The following is a 16,060-nucleotide window of genomic DNA, read 5'->3' on the forward strand; positions in this document are numbered from 1 at the left end:
ACAACTACTGAGCCAGCATACTGCAACAAGAGAAGCCACCACACTGAGAAACCCATGTACCACAACAAAGAGTAACCCCCACTTGCCACAACTAGAGAAAGCCTGTGCGCAGCAATGAACACCCAATGCAGCCAAAATATAAATAAAATTAAAAAAAAAAAAGAATAGACAAATAGAGCAATGGGACATAATAGAGTCCAGAAATAGACTCACATTAAATACAGCCAACTGATCTTTGACAAAGGAGCAAGGGCAATAAAATAAAGCAAAGATAGTCTTTACAACAAATGATGCTGGGGTGACTGGACATCCACATGCAAAAAAAAATGAATCTAGACATAGACCTTATGCCCTTCACAAAAATTAACTCAAAATGCATCACAGGACTAAATGTAAAAGACAAAACTATAAAACTCCTAGAAGATAACATAGGAGAAACATAGGAGACAGGGGAGAAACCTAGATGACCTTGGGTATAGTTTTGACTTTTTAGATACAACACCAAAAGTACAATTCATGAAAGAAATCACTGATAAGCCAGGCTTCATTAAAAACTTCAGTTCTTGGGACTTCCCTGCTTGCACAGTGGATAAGACTCCACACTTCCAATGCAGGGGGCCCAGGTTCGATCCCTGATCAGGGAACTAGATCCCACATGTATGCCACAACTAAGAGTTCACGTGCCACAACTAAAGTGCCCACTTGCCGCAACTAAGACCAGGTGCAAACAAATAAATAATATTAAAAAAAAAAAAAAAAAAAAAACTTCAGTTCTGCAAAAGAGAATGCCACAGTCTTGTAAGACAAGCCACAGACTGGGAGAAAATATTTGCAAAAGATCCATCTAATAAAAGGACTATTATCCAAAATATACATAGAACTCTAAAAACGCACAAGAAAACAAACTACCTGATTAAAAACTGGGCCAATGACGTTAACAGAAACCTCACCAAGGAAGATATACAGATGAAAAAGAAGCATATGGAAAGATCTCCACATCATATGTCATTAGGAAAATGCAAATTAAAAGAACAATGAGATACCAACCACTACATGCCTATTAGAATGGCCAAAATCCAGAACACTGACAAATGCTGGCCAGGATGTGCAGCAATAGGACCTCTCTTCCCTGGTGAGAATACTAAATAGTATAGCCACTTTAGGAGAGTTTGGTGGTTTCTTACAAAACTAAACATACTCTTACCATACAATCCAACAATCATGCTCCTTGATATTTACCCAAAGAAGCTGGAAACTTATGTCTACAAAAAACCCGCACACATATTTACAGCAGCTTTATTCATAACTGTCAAAACTTGGAAGCAACCAATATGTCCTTCAGTAGGAGAATGGATAAACTGGTACAGCCAGACAATGGAATATCAGTCATATCAGTCAACACTAAAAAGAAATGAGTTTCTCAAACCATGAAAACACATGGAAAAAACTTAAACGCACATAACTAAGTGAATGACCAATTTGGAAAAGCTACATACTGTAAGGTTCTGCATTCTAATTATATGACATTCTAGAAAAGGCAAAACTATGAAGACAGTGAAAAGATTAGTAGTAGACAAAGGGAGGGGGTAGGTAGGAAGAAGGTGTGAATAGACAAAGCACAGAGGATTTTTAGGGTAGTGAAAATACCCTAAAATATACTATAATGATAGATACGTGTCATTATACATTTGTCCATATTCATAGAATGTACTCCACCAAGAGTGAACCCCATTGTAAACTATGGACTTTGGATGATGATGTGTTAATGTAGGTTCATCAATGGTAACAAATGTACCTCTATGGTATGGGATGTTGACAGTTGGGGAGTACTGATAATGGGAGACATGTTGGGGGTCAGGGGGTATATAGGAAATCTCTGTACCTTCCTCCAAATTTTGCTGTGAAACTAAATATCCTCTAAATAATAATAATAATAATAAAGTCTTTTTAAAAAGAAAGAGAGAATCAATCAGGCAAGACACTCAAGGCTGAGAGATTGGCCGGCTTAGGCCTGGATAGCAGCTGTATAAATTGAATCACAAAAGACTTCTCAAAAGCTGCACTAAATTAAGTGTTACTACATCAGTGTACACAAATTATGTGATGCTGCTGCCATATCATTTTGATTTGTATTAATTTGTCGTATTGTACTCCAAATGGACAGTGGGAAAATGCCATTCTGAAGATCTACACACTAATCTACAAATATGAATGGAAGATTTTAGAGGCACAAAAAGTCTGCGCTATTCTAATACTTCAATTTTGTACCTTATTTCACTACTTTCTACTAAACTAAGTTTGAGGAAGATCCCACTATACCCATAGTCCTCTTGCTATAAGATTTAGTCAATGTCATGATGTCTTTGCATCTGAATAATCTATTATAACTTTCTAGACAGTATTTTAACAATTACTTCTGTTTTTCTCCCCAAGGGAAAAAAAACAGAGTATCCCAAGCTCTGAATGTATTTGTTATTACTTCAATCCCGCCCCACCCCCCACCAACTTTTTTTTGAAGTGAACATAACCTCAAGATTTTATTGTCTTCATAATAAAACAAAAGATGAAGTTTAGAACTGGATCACTTAGCCCTTTCTCTCATCTCCTCCCAGTTCAAAATGCTTGCATGTCTTAACAGTCAGCACTCTAAATCTGCAGCACTTTCTAGGCTCAATGCATTCAAGCCTCAGCACAATCTCCTTTTGTAGTTTTAGCCTTTTCTTCAGCAAAGCAGCTTAGTCTGCCCATCATAGCCTCTCTGCTTGCTGTCATAAGACCGCTTTCCCTGGGCAGTCAGAGAATCCTTGCCATTCTTGTCCTGTATCACTTTGTGGGTTTAATGCTTGGCACACTTCTTAAAGTTAGTCTGGCAAGTTTTAGGAATATACACCAAGTTTGTTTGTTTGTGGGGGTGCTATCAGCAGGGAAAGAAGCAATTTCCCCCAATATTTAAGTTTTCATCTTAAGACAGAGGTTTAGAACAAAAAAAATTCTTCTTAAGTTCTGCAGTCTTACAGTCTATGCTAATATGTTCCACTTAAATAATTTCATTGCCTTAATAAGTAATATAATAATTATGCTGTTCTTAATGGCACATGGTAACCTATAAGGCAGAAAGAAGACGCAACTCAACAGCACAATTATGAAAGAAATTAGAAAAAGGTAAATTGTCACTAACAGCCCTAACAAGAATTGTTATACCCACACGGGTTGTTTTTTTTTAAACAAGGTCTTGACTTAGGGTCCATGACATGCCAGCAGGGAATGGGGGATGGTCTGAGAGCCCTCTGAAATTAAAAGAAAACCGTGCATGCGTATTTGTGTGTTTCTGTTTGTGCATTTTTCTGAGGTGAGATCTCTAAATATACTACAGATTCCTTCAGATTTTCAAACAAGTGAACAAAAACTGATTAAGAACCACTGTTTTTAAAATAATCTTCAAAACAGAGTTTTAGAAGGAAATTCTATCAATAGGTGCTCACATTTATTGAGCACCCACGATGTGCCAGGGACTAGGTTAAGTAACAACGTAATTACTTGTGTTACTCCTCACAATAATCCTATTATACAAATAACTGAAAAATTCATGGATAAATCTGTTCGCTGATTCATTCACTCATGTTTCTTGAGAACCAACTATAGCTCAGCCACTATTCTTGCTACTGGTGAAACAACAATTAAAAACAAATTTCTTTACTTGTAGAGCCTTCCCTCCAGTCAAGGGGAAGAGAGACAATTTTAAAAACAAATAAAGAAGCTACAATGGATCATGTAATAATCAGTATGCTGGTGAAAATAAAACAGAGTGATATCCTAGGATCTCTGACCAACAGCATAGGCGTCCCCAGGGAGCCCAACAGAAGTATAGAATCTCAGGCCCTACCCTAGGGGTCTGAATCAAAATTTGCATTTTTAACAAAATACATAGGTGTTTCATATGCACACTGAAGACTGAGAAGCACTATGCTAGGGAATGATTAAAGACTCCTATAGATTATGAGGAAAAGCTTTCCTGTGGAAATGACATAAGTTGACAGTTGAATGCCAAACGGGTCAGTCCTGAGGAAGACCCAGGCAGAGGAAAGAGCTCTGGCAAAAACCCTAAAGTGAAAATGGAAATAAGCTTCACATTTTCAAGAAAGAAAAAGAAAGTTTACATGTCTGCTTTGAGTGAACAAGGTGGTGTATGTTACAAGGTGAAGTTGGAAAGGAGAGGAAGGACCAGATAGGGTCTTGTAAACCATGGTAAATAGTGTGGATTTGATAAGTAGGATTAAGATCAAGCAGGTTTTGATCAGGGGTGTGTCACAGTTTTTTTTTAAAGATTAATCAGTTTGTAGAAAATAAGATAATAGAAATGCAAAGGAAAGCAGAATTGGGGGAATTGTTCCTTGGTGGTCCTGTAGTTAAGAATACACCTTCCAAATGCAGGGGATGTGTGTTTGATCCCTGGTCAGGGAACTAAGATCCCACATGTCACAGGGCAACTAAGCCTGTGAACCACAACTACTGAGCACACAAGCCACAACTACAGAGCCCGCATGCTGCAATGAAGAGCCTGCACTCCACAACGAAAGATCCCGCATGCTGCAACCAAGCCCCAATGCAGGCAAAAAAAAAAAAATTAAATAAGTAAATATTAAAAAAAACAAAGAAATGGGGGAATTGCATGGTATTCAATAAAGCTATTATATATATTATACATAATATACATATATGTATACTTTTACATATATACATATATGTATATTTTTATATTGCATGGTAACTACCTTTTATATATATATGTATATATAATTTTTTTTGTAAGTAGAAGCAGAGAAACTAGTTAGGAAACTCTAACAATAGTACAGTTCAGAGATGTCTATGATTTGGACCAGAGAGTTAGCACTGCAGATTGCAGGTTAAGAAAACTGACCAAGATCATGTAGCTTATAACAACAGCAGCAAAAATTGCTAACCTTCAGTGAGTATGCATTAAGTGCCAGGTATTCTTCTAAGTACTTTACATACCTTAACTCATTTAATCTGCACAACCACCCTATGATGCAGGTACTAACATTATTCCTACCTTAAAGGTGAAGAAACTGAGGCACAGAAGAACTAAGTAAGTAACCTGCCCATGTTCCCCCAGTTAGATAGTGGCAGAGCCAGCATTTGTACCTACAGGTCCAAGCAGGGAGGCAGGATATTATAGTGGAAGGAGCAGGGGCTCTGGAGTCATACCCTCCAGATTATCTCCTGACTCCACCATTTCAACTCGGGATCATGGCAGCTTGGGCACATGATCACCATCCCAGCCAATGATGCCTAAGAGGAAGTCAGCTTCTGCCAAAGTTTCTCTTCAAAAGGAGACCAGGACAAAAACTCATTCCTTCCTGCCTTTGTACTTTTTAGCTGTGAAATCAAGACACCTGAACTACTGCAAGCATGAGGGGAAATGCTGTTGACACACTGAAGATAACAATAATCTTGACATATGCTGTGATGGTTAATTTTATGTGTCAACTTGACTGGGCCACAGAGTGCCTATACATTTGGTCAAACATTCTGGACATGTCTGTGAGAGTATTACTGATGAGATTAACATTTGAAGCCCAAGACTGAAGTAGACTGCTCTCCCTTCCGTGGGTGAGCCTCATCCAATCAGTTGAAGGACTGAATAGAACAAAAGGCTGACCTTCCCCTGAGTAAGAGGGAACTCCTCCTGCCTGACTGCCTTTCAGGTAGAACATTGGTTTTCTCCTGCCTTTGAACTCAAACTGAAACATCAGTTCTTCCTGGGTCTTAAGCCTGCCAGTCTTTGGACTAGAATTATACTATCAGCTCTCTCCTGGTTCTCAGGCCTTTGGACTCAGACTGGAACTACAATTACACCACCAACTCTCCTGGGTCTCCAGTTTGCTGACGTAGATCTTGGGACTTGTCAACCTCCATAATAGCATGATTGATTCCTTATAGCAAATCTCTTTCTAAATGTATATACATCCTATTGGTTCTGTCTCTCTGGAGATCCCTAAAACATATGTCATAAAGCTTAACTATGTTGACACTGCTTCCATAGAGCTGAAGTAATTAATAGCAAAGGATATGTGTGGTCTCTGAGTCCTTTGCTGCTTTTAATTAGAGTGGAATTTCAAATTCTACACAAAGGTAGATAGTTAAGAAAATCTTAGAGAAATTCTTAAGAGACTTAAGCAAAATGGTGGACCAGACTATTTCAACAGAAAGTAAGCATTTTCCTTTCAGAAATGTTATTTTAAAGGTTTGCTTCACCCTTAAGGTTTTTTGTTTCAATAGTTAAGGTTAAATATTTTTTGAGAAGCCATCTCCAACTTCATACTCAAAATCAGTAGAGATGTGGTTTAACGTGCAGAAATTTTACATACAACTTGTCAGTAAAGTGGGATTCAGCTCAAAAACATCATGTAAAGACTTCTCAGCTCAAAAATATCCTATGGCTAAAGAATTAAATATATGCAAGATAACACATGACCACACAAACTTAAAAAGTTTTCAAGGTAAAGAAACTATCTTTTTTGCATTATTCCTTCCTAGACAGTTGTATGTCCAGAAACCTTCAATACAATTTGTGCTGAGTCTGACTACTTCAAGTCATCACATGTGTTTAATTCAGTAGAATTAAGGACATTACACAAAATATAGATTATAAGAGATACTTATGTAACCCAGAAGTGTTAACTGCTTTATGTTCATTTTAACAAGGTTTTCTTTGCAAAACCTGGATTAATTTGAAAATTTGTGACAGAATTATGAAAGGTAAAGAAAACACTAACAAGTGTCTACTACATACCCAGCATACAGACAACATAGTCTATATATTACCTTAGTTCTCAAAAAAAAAAAAAAAATCTAAGGTAGATATTGTTATTCCCTACAAATGAGGAAACTAAAACACCATAAAATGTTATAAAACTTAAGTGAATGGGCAAGCCAGGAGCTCAAGCCTAAGTGACCCCAAACCACCAGGATGTTGCCCTCATTAAAATAACCATAACACTACAGACAAGCAAAGACTATGCTCCCATCTATCACAGCCAGGCAACCGAAAATCAAAACACAAACCTCTCTCAGGTCCTCTAACTTGAAGAACTCAAGCCTCCTGGCGCAACCAACAACCCACTCCTGCTGGGTCTCCATCCTACTCAGGCCCAGCTAGAGCTCTGCCCTGCCTGCACTCTGGGGTCAACCTGCCTCTGCTAATAAATGGCACTCTTCTAAAACCCAGCAGCAGCAGCAGATTTTTTTTTTTAAATTGAAGTATAGTTGATTTACAATGCCATGTTAGTTTCAGCTGTACAGCAAAGTGATTCAGTTATATATATATATAACTGAATATATATATATAAAATATACATATTTTATATATACATATAAAACTGAATACATATATATATTCTTTTTTCAGATTCTTTTCCATTACAGGCTATTACAAGATACTGACTACTGTTCCCTGTCTATATAGCAGGTCCTTGTTGTTTATTTTACATATAGTAGTATCTGTTTATCCCTCCTCCCTCCTTTCCCCTTTGATAACCGTAAGTTTGTTTTCTATGTCTGTAAGTCAGCAGCTTTTTTACTGAGCCCAAAGTTGAAGTGTTAGAGGAAAGAAATTCCTTTCCATATAAATCTAAAAGCCCTTACATTTCACATAGCTGGCTTTTAAGAATTTTGACTTAACTAGATTTCTGTACATCTTTTTGAGGTTTGAGAACAAAATATTAACATATTTGGCACTAAATGAAGACCTAGCCCTCGAATACAAAGATGACATAAAGTCAGGAGACAAATCAATGCTGTATCACAATCAAGATGATGTTGACGTGCTACAAAACAGGATAAAAGTACCAACAGGTGCAATTAAGTTAAAAAACTTAATTCTTCTGAAAAGAATCAACTGAAAATCTATTAAATGGAAGAAGTGAATAAGCAACAACTAATTCAACAAATAATTATAAAGTAGCTATAGAGTGTAAAGCTCTGCACTAAAAACCTCAAACACAACCAGCTAGACAGATACTGTAACTGCACTCAAAATACCAATACAGCACTGGGAGAGATATAAACGAGTGGATAAACAGCTTTAATAAAGTATGGTAGGAAGTAAAGGGAAGAGGATGCTATAAGATCACACAGCCGCACTTCCCTGGTGGCCCAGTGGTTAAGAATCCCCCTGCCAATGCAGGGGACAAGGCTTTCATCTCTGGTCCAGGAAGATCCCACGTGCAGCAGAGCAACTAAGCCCGTGTGCCACAACTACTGAGCCTGTGCTCTAGAACCTGCAAGCCACAACTACTGAAGCCCACGCGCCTAGAGCCCATGCTCCACAAGCACAGAAGCCACTGCAATGAGAAGCCCGCGCACCACAATGAACAGCAGCCCCCACTCGCCTCAACTAGATAAAGCCCATGTGCAACACCAAAGACGCAAACAGCCAAAAAAATAAATTAGATAGATAAATAAATAAATTTTTTTTTAAAAAAGGGAAGCAGTTCAAGGATCTAGAAACCATGTCATAAAATTTGACTGCTAGGACTAGAGACAGTTGACATTGAAGAAAGAGTAACAAGATCCCAGCACTCTGTGTCTAGCATACAGATGGCACCAAGAAATATTTAGGGAATAAAAGAAGAGATGAATGGGAGAAATGTCTTTAATGTTTTAAAAGTTGTCAATGGAATTGGGACAAGAAAGCAACCAATAATATGATAAATGAATAAATGACCATATAAATGAATAAGATATCGGTTTTGATATAGTTAAGAAACTATCATAAGCACAATAAGAACTAGAGTTATATAAGTTTTGCCTGGGGAAAGAGTTAAGATGAATGAGGAAAAGTTACAGAAAAGCTCTACTTAAAGAATTTTCTAGCAATTAGGGCTATCCAAAAATGAACAGGATGCCTCAAAAAGAAACTACATTCCCATCTGACATTTGACTACATAGCTCAGAGGTCTTCTTCAACTCTGTTATTCTATGATCCTATAAAATGCTATCTTCGTGCTTCCCTGATGGAGCAGTGTTTAAGAATCCGCCTGCCAATGCAGGGGACACGGGTTCAATCCCTGCCCCAGGAAGATCCACAAGCCTCAGAGCAACTGAGCCCATGGGCCACAACTGCTGAGCCTGTGCTCTGGAGCCCGTGAGCCACAACTGTTGAGCCTGTGTGCCACAACTGCTGAGGCCTGTGCGCCTGGAGCCCGTGCTCTGCAACAAGAGAACGACCGCAATGAGGAGCCCGTGCACCACAACGAAGAGTGGCCCCCACTCACCACAACTAGAGAAAGCCCATGCACAACAATGAAGACCCAACACAGTCAATAAATAAATAAATAAGTAAATAAATAAATTTATTTAAAAAAAAGCTATCTTCATACCTTGCTGCACAGCAAATAATTAACAACTTGAGTTCCTTTGAAAACAGTATCCATAAGCAGTACCTTACTAAATATATTTTAGCTTAGTGACTTGCCTGCATTCTATAAATCAAATTTCAACAGCTTTCTCTGAAACATCATGATGAAAGCAGTAGCTCATATTTTCTAAGACCCTCTAGATATTAAGAATACCTAGAGAAAAGGTAGTTAAGTCCAGGATAACAATAACCATCCCTGGTTATCTACAGAGGTCCTGTGCACACTCTTAGAAAATCAAAACTGCATTTTCTAGAATTCAAAGCACTGAAATCAGACTGAGCCTTTTGCCACTGTTAATGTAAGTGAGTCTTCCCCCAAAATCAAAATGGTTTTAGTAATTATACATAGAGTTGAGTTCATCCCATTCCTATTCAGTGACTGGAATCTACCACCTCTAGCATTTCAGTATTAATATTTCAATTACTCCTAGCATAGCCCTATATTTATATAACATTTCTTACAGTTTTCAAAGGACTTTCTCATATTATATAAACTTATTTGAGCCTCATAGATGACATGTGAGGAAGGCAGAGTTAGGATGACTAATCCCATTCTATAGATGAGAAAAAGGAAATACCAAATTAAATGACTTATCCAGTACCATAGGACGAAACCAAAATCATAATCTAGTCTTTCCGGGTCACGTTTTACTATTCATCTGGTATCCCATAAGTTCATTAGTCCTAATAAAGAACTGATCAAAATTTTTCTAAGTAACAGTTATGGAATAAAAGGAGCTTCACTTCTTCACAAAGAGAAAGAAGATTGTTGCCAAAAAGAAGACACGCTTAGTTAAATAAAATCAAAACTATATAAGGAATTTAGATTTCCAGTTTAAAATGTTTACCCAACTGCTGTGAGAAAAATGCACAATCAGGAAAAGCACAGTTAATATTTCTAAAGGGCTCGATTAAAATTTCAGCTGTAAACTTCATTACTGTAATTATATTTTTAATGCATATTTATTAAACATCCATTCAAATACTGTGTTCACAATTACTCATGAGTGTTTTGTACATTTGTGTTGATTTTAACAAACTGTAAACAGTGGCCACTGACCAGAAATGTTCTCCTACAATGATAGAAGCCCATGCTAAGATCATAGACAGCCCGTTTAAGCTCCGTTATGTTTTATTCATACCCAAAAGAGAAATATTCAGCTGCTTTTTTTGAAAACTGCAGTGGTCATCAATGATCCAAAGTCAGATTTACCAGTGACATTAAAGACCTATGTTTGATTCAGTGATGAATAAAGTGCAGAATAGAAGATAAAATCTTAATTAAACTCTTTCTTTAGAAAAACAGCACAAGCCATCATCAAGGAATGCATCACAAGATGATTTACTTTATCTATAAAAGGCTGATTTAGGGGCTTTAAAAGGGTGCTTTTGATTTAAATAGAAAAATTATGAAAATTAAAACTAAATGCTTGCTGGTTATCACTCTTTTCCTTTCGAAGCTAGTTCATCTTAAGTGTGCCAATGTGTGTAACTTTACAAAACGAAAAAAACAGTACTTTAAATTTCATAACAAATCAGTAAAATACTGCCTAAAAATCTGAATAAAGCTATTCTGAATTATAGGTATGGCCTAGCATACTGAGTAACTCCTTAATATTCACTCTTTTCAAACACTAGTTAATAATGAGATCTAAGGGATCTATTTTCTTTCAAACAATAAAGAAAAATACTGTCTACTTGTTATGTTCATTTATTTTAAATTTTTTACACACATGTAAATAAGAATTTTTAAATGGAATCTACAGGAGTTACATTTAAGATATAAATTGCATTATGAAGCTTTGAACTAACTAAACTAAGAACTACATGTTCAGGCTTTAAAAATTGTTGAAAACTGGCACACCTGGTCAAGAATATGGACGGATAATGTGTTGAAAAGTATCTTCTAGGATGAGTTGAATGAAGAGAAGAAATAAGGACAGTGAAAGAAGGTTATGAAAAAGATTCTGGAGATTAAAGTATGAGGTACCTCCAGCAGGGTACACATAGAAATGGGACCTCAACAGAGGACCTTAGCAAGGAAGATAAAACACAGCAGGAAGAACAGACATATTCAAAAGGCTCTTAAGAGAGAAATTAGAACAAATCTTAGTCACAAGTCAGAGAAAAATAAGAGTGGCCTAGGGAAACAGTGTTAGATACAGTCAAGCTGAGGCTACATGACCTTCCGTCAGAATTTATAGAGCATATTATTACACTGGGCCTTTGACATGATATTATTTCTGTGGTACTTTTGTGAAAAGACAAATCCAAAATAGTTAAACCCATGTAAATATTCATCATTTACTTAAACAGAATGGAAGCTCTTGAGCTATAGAGCAGTGCTAACCTACAGTGGATCAATAATCCATCTCTGGACTTTGAAAGTTCCTTTCTAATGGGTTCTACTCTTGAACCTACCCTATTTCATCTGCCCACCCTCCACCCCAAAACTACATCTGGGCACTAGCTATGCCACGTAATAAGTTGTGCTATGCTTAAAAAAAAATTAACTGAAAGAAACCATTATCAAGAAGTTAATCAGTCTCAGGAGCAAGCATGAACATTCTTTTCTAATATAATAATAAATGTTAATGGAAATCCAAGAAACATGAAGTCTCACACAAGGTATTCATCTAATTGGGTAATAAAATCCCAAAGTCTATTTTCTTAACCACTAATCTATACAACCAATAAATAATACCAAGTTATATGACTGAGTTCTACTCACATTAATACCTAATCAAGATCTCCAATGTACATGTACTAATGAAGAGATTGTGAGCTAAAGGTAAATATGAATCATCAGTTACTAGAGATCTAAAAATATAACACTGAGATACAGAAGGACACCAAAATAATAAGAAATCACAAGATGTGACTCTCATATTACCTTGCCTCTATGAAATAAACTTAATTTCTGGGACTTCCCTGGCAGTCCAGCAGTTAAGACTCCCCGCTTCCACTGCAGGGGGCGTGGATTCAATCCCTGGTCATGGAACTAAGATACAGCATGCCACACAGTGCAGCCAAAAAGTGAAAGAAAGAAAGAAAGGAAGGAAGGAAGGAAGGAAGGAAGGAAGGAAGAAAGAAAAAGAAAGAAAGAAAGAAAGGACGGAAGAAAGGAAGGAAGGAAGGAAGGAAGAAAGGAAGGAAGGAAGGAAGGAAGGAAGAAAGGAAGGAAGAAAAAAAGGAAGGAAGGAAGAAAGAAAGAAAGGAAGAAAGAAAGAAAGGAAGAAAGAAAGGAAGGAAGGAAGGAAGGAAGGAAGAAAAAGAAAGGAAGAAAGGAAGAAAAAGAAAGAAAGGAAGGAAGGAAGGAAGAAAGGAAGGAAGAAAGGAAGAAAGAAAGAAAGAAAGAAACTTAATTTCTAAGACTAGCTTAAGTAAAACAGATATACTGATTTTAAGTTTTAGAAAACTTAGAAGCATTCTCCTCCTCAGCTTCTCTCCTGTTTCTCCTATAACCTAACAGCTCTCTGACAAGGTCACGTTCTTCTGCTCATAAAATACTAGTTTTCTTCAAGAACTCATCCCTAGCCTTTTCTCCTTTTCATTCTACAAATATTCCCAAGCTAGTTCTTCCATTCTCATAGCTCTCAACACCTCATACTTCCTTTCTTAGACTCAGAACCCATATTTCCTACAACTAATTAGACTTATTTACCTGGAATTATCACTAACACCTCAAATTTAACGTATCCAAAATGGAATCTCCCCCTAATATGCCTCTGGCCTTACTTTTTGTTTATTTACTTTCCTTTGATAGATGGAACACGATGCCATTAAATTACCCAAACTAAGAAACCCAAATTGACTTTAACTCCTCTCTTTCCTTGTCTCCCTCAGAAGCTGTCAATTTTAACAAAGCAGTGTCTCTGAATTCCTTCCTCTGCTGCCCTGCTCTCCATCTTTACCACAGCAGTAATTCAGGCCCTAAATCACTCTCTGAACTACTACAACTTCCTCCTCAATAATCATCAAGCTTCCAATATTCCCCCATCCAGGCATTCCTGGTCTGTTTTTCAGGTAGCCATGAGGATAATCATGCTGAAATGGACCCGATCGCTTCTCTTCTTAACAAATCTTCAGCAATATCCCCCTGAGCCTACACATCTTTGCATACTATATAGGATTCATCAACCAGAATCCAGCCCACCTGCCACGCTTCACTCTAGCTGCTCCCCATGAGGGACTATACATACACCAGTAAGGGCCAGGTGCAGCTCACTTCCACACTTGTGCTAAAATGCCCTCCCCTCTCCAAGCAGAGCTGCTCTCTCCTCTATAGTCCTACAACACACCAGATGGGCCTAGATTATGGTAGTGTTAACGTTCACTGTCATGGTAAAAAGCAAGTAGAACATGGTGGTTAAGTTTGTGCTTCTGGAGCAAAAATGCCTGGGTTCAAATACCACTTAAGTGGCCACGCCTGTTTAGTCATCTATAAATTAGAGATGACAATAACTTTATAAATAGCACAGGGAACCCTACTCAATATTCTGTAATAACCTATATGGGAAAAGAATCTGAAAATGAATGGCTATATGTATATGTATAATTGAATCACTTTACACCTGAAACTAACACATTGTAAATCAACTATACTCCAATATAAAATAAAAAAATTTTAAAAGAAACATTAAAAAACTTTTTTAAATTTTAAATAATTTTATAATAGAGTTTTTATGAAGATAAAATTATCAGAGAAAGAAACTGCTAGCACAGGGGTCCCCAACCCCTGGGGCCGCAGACCTCTAGTGGTCCTTGGCCTGTTAGGAACCAGGCCGCATAACAGGCGAGCAGCAGGCAAGCCAGCGAAGCTTCATCTGCTGCTCCGCATCGCTAGCACTACCGCCTGAACCATTCCCCTGCCCCCGCCCCCGCCCCGCCAGGTTTGGTGGAAAAACTGTCTTCCACGAAACTGGTCCCTGGTGCCAAAGAGGCTGGGGACCGCTGTGCTAGCAGACTGCCTGGAACATAGAAAGGGTTTAATAAACGTTAGCTATTGTAATTTCATCTCCCAAGACTGTAATCAAGGGCTGGGACCCAATTTTATTCACTTTCCCCCTCCACACACTTAAAGCAAGACTTCAACTGAATTAGCAATTTTGAGGCATTTTCTGCCCACACCATGACCACTCCAATTTCTAATAAAACATTTCTCCATAACTATCTGGAGATTGAGTAATTGTTACATCAAATGAAGATACTCTTAGACCTAAAAGAAAACAGGCAGTGAAATCAAAATGGGGCTTCCTAGATGGTGCAGTGGTTAAGAATCCACTTGCCAATGCAGGGGACATAGGTTCGATCCCTGCTCCAGGAAGATCCCACATGCCACAGAGCAACTAAGCCCGTGTGCAACAAAAAAAAAAAAAAAAAAAATGACATATATACTTAAATTACATGATACCAAATTTTATTGATACTTTTAATTGTTTAATAATCTAATGGAAATACACATATTCCCAAAATGGAATTCATAAGTTGTATTTCCTAAGGAATTTAAAATTAGGCATCAAGTAGCTGATCTGAATGAACAGCGTTTTAGGACCCCTAAAGTTTTCACGTTTCCAGTTTCTAGAATGGCTTAGAGCCAAGGCTAGCATTAAAACCTAAATGGGGACTTCCCTGGTGGTCCAATGGCTAAGACTCTGCACTCCCCATGAAGGGGGCCTGGGTTCGACCTCTGGTCAGGGAACTAGGTCCTGCATGCCTCAACTAAAGATCCCACATGCTGTAACTAAGACCAGGGCAGCCAAATAAAAAGTTTAAAAAAAAAATGTTAATACATAAATAAAGCTTAGATGAAGCATAAAAACAAAGAACATGCTCTTTCTTTCCCCTCATTCCTTTCCTTTCTCTATTTCCTTCTTTTGTTTAACATTAAGTGTAATGTGCTTCCCTCACATTACATGTAGTAAACAGTAGACTTGAAAAGATGAAAAAATGGAGATAAAATATGAATGTAAACAGTAAATAACCCCCCCGAATCAAGAAAAAGAAAAAAAATTTAAATCAGACTCTAAATACTGAATAACATTTCAACTTAAATTTTTCTTTTACTTAAAGAGGGAGAGGGAGCAACTTTAGTTACAATTAAATTGACCTCTACCCTAACTGCATTTTCATCAAATGTCCACATTCAAAACTGGCTAAATCTTGAGTATAGGAGATAGTATGAGTACAGGTTAATAGCATAGCCCTTAAGCTCAGATGTAAGTCCAAATATAGCCTTTACTTGAACCCACAAGTTCTGCCACTTAACTAGCCATATAACTTCTGCAACCTTGGGTCCCTCATCCCCAAAATGAGGATAATGAGAATTCAATAAGATGATGTATGTAGAAAGCACTTAGCATGTTGCATGACACAGAATATTAAGGCTCATGTTGTTATGCTAATGATTCTTAAATCCAAATTTTCATAAATTATAGTACATGCATAGAATGGAATTCCATTTTAACCACGTAAAACATGGGGTACAGGGACTTCCCTGGCTGTCCAGCAGTTAAGACTCTGCGCTTCCAATGCAGAGGGCAACGATTTAATCCCTGGTTGGGGAACTAAGATCCCACATGCCACGTGGCGGCCAGGAAAAAAAAAAAAAAAGAGGCAGCT

At 37.5% G+C, this 16,060-nt stretch overlaps 1 protein-coding gene and 1 pseudogene across 6 annotated transcripts in view; both read right to left on the bottom strand.

Annotated features, from left to right (window-relative positions):
• AFG1L (AFG1 like ATPase) overlaps window positions 1-16,060 on the bottom strand; it is a 226,522-nt gene that overhangs the window by 187,260 nt on the left and 23,202 nt on the right. The window lies entirely within an intron of this gene.
• LOC130855479 (60S ribosomal protein L36a-like) lies at window positions 2,571-7,161 on the bottom strand (annotated as a pseudogene).

Source organism: Hippopotamus amphibius, chromosome 6 (assembly GCF_030028045.1).
Source record: "Hippopotamus amphibius kiboko isolate mHipAmp2 chromosome 6, mHipAmp2.hap2, whole genome shotgun sequence".
In the NCBI taxonomy this organism is placed as follows: domain Eukaryota; kingdom Metazoa; phylum Chordata; class Mammalia; order Artiodactyla; family Hippopotamidae; genus Hippopotamus; species Hippopotamus amphibius.